This window comes from Primulina eburnea, chromosome 6, assembly GCF_022965805.1.
Source record: "Primulina eburnea isolate SZY01 chromosome 6, ASM2296580v1, whole genome shotgun sequence".
NCBI lineage: Eukaryota > Viridiplantae > Streptophyta > Magnoliopsida > Lamiales > Gesneriaceae > Primulina > Primulina eburnea.
Genome location: NC_133106.1, coordinates 23,778,661 through 23,780,787, shown reverse-complemented (window position 1 = coordinate 23,780,787; position 2,127 = coordinate 23,778,661).

Sequence of the window (2,127 nt, the reverse complement as noted above, 5' to 3'; positions counted from 1 at the left end):
AGCCCGAAAAACAAGCCCTAGCCCGCTCAAAAACTTGTTGTCCCTCAAACCCATTTACATGCATGTGTGCGTGTGTAGTGTTTTGGGCACACTAGGACTCCTCCTCCTTCTAGGACCCTACCAACTGTTAACCACTTGACCCAATCTGACCCTGACCTTCCTGGACCACGCCTAGACCCAGCCCAGACCAGACCAAACCCCTGGACGCAGCAGCGAAGCCACCTGAACACAGCAACACAACCTGCGCAACATCTTGCTCACTCACGGCTCCATGTTCTTGCTCGACCCTACCTGCACCAAACTATACCAGCCCTTGTCCCAACCCTGGACCACCTTCTCTAGACCCTAAAGGACCTATCTTAGCCCAGCCAAAACCCCTGGCCTCGCCCCCCCTGAACCCTGCGCAACCGCCATACCTTACGCGTGAATTTCCTTAGCTCTCGGGTGGAGTCCTTCTTGGTAAGGACTCCTCCCCAACCCAGGGTCTCGAGTCCTAGCGTGGCTAGGACTCTTCCCCTGACCCAAACCGAGACCCAGGTGTGACCCAAGCTAGGCCATGCAACACCTAACCCATAAACCAATCCATGACACCCCAATTCGTGAGAAGTGTTTCCAGCCTAACGTTTCTGTTTTTGTACAGTGATTTGTTGCTTTTGTGTGCTATTCTAGACCTTTAAACTTGTTGAAATATATGCTTATTCATATCCTAATTCATGGAAGCCCCTTAAACATCATATAAACATGATTTCGAATCCGCAAACAAGAGTTAGACACATGCATATGAATAGTTGCGAAAATTGTGAATTGTGTGACTTATTTTCATGCAATTTCATAAACAATTATGTAATATGATGTGATGATGAGTAAAAGGAGAATATGGCGTGTCTTTGCGTTTAAAGACACGATTTATTCGTTGACGATGACGAAAAACGGGGCAAAAACTTGGCTTGAACTTTTCCCCTGGGCTTTTCGAAATTTTCTTCTCAATTTGTTGTGTGTGAGCGTGTGATTATGGAGTGTTTTGTTGTGCCAAAATTCTGAAAAATTGAGGCGTGTGTGTTGTGTGGAGTTTGGGGCGTGGGGCGTGGGGCGTGGGGTTTAATGGGGTCGTGGGTAGGTTTTGAACATTAAATAGTTAATTAATAACTAATAAGGCTTAGGCCCACTAAGTTGGTAAATTAGGCCCATTGTGCTTAATTAAATATAAAAAAATAATTTTGCTTAAATAAGTTTATGAATTTATTAGCCGGGTCGACAAAACGTTTGTATTTTTGTTTAAAAATCCAACACCGATAAAAATTACGTCCCGGCGTATAAAATCACCTCAAAACCCCATATTTTCAAAAATAAGAAAAAGCATCACCCATACTTTAAATAATTAAATACAATTATTTAATAAAAATCATTTTCTATTTTTTCATCCCTCGGTCTCCGTTCTTCGATCGCAACTCGAATAATCTTTAAAAATACATTTTATGCAACCATGCAGAAAGTATATTTAAAAATGTCAATATGCACAACATAATTAATTCATGCAATTAAAACATTTAATTAAAAGACAAAAGAATTTAATAATTGCATGACGTAGTTTGCGTGAATCTTTAAATTTTTGGGGCGTTACAATCTTCCTCCCTTAAATTGAATTTCGTCCTCGAAATTCGCTTATAATTGATAATCAAAAAATTTCTTATTTCATATCGTATAACGTATAAAAATGCTAAAGCATATAAATCATATATTATCATAAAGCAATTAAACATGTGACGTAAACATGTGACTTAAACATATGATTCATATAATTATGCAGGTAACATCATAAAACCATATAAAGCATTTAAACTTACAATTTTGTGGCTTGACGACTGATCTTCCTGGCGCTGATGGTGGCACAACCCTTTACATGAATCTTTGTTCTGATACCAACTGAAACGTCTGGTATTCGTTCTCTTAAAACATGCTAGAATTTTTTTTTTATTACATTCAATTTTCAGCCATACACATAAACCTCATGAAAATATTTTTATAAAATATTTTATCCCTTTAAAATAAAACATTATCCAACTAGCATTTTAAAAATCAAGTGAAATAGTCATAAGAATGAAATCGTCACATGTTTTTACCAAACCT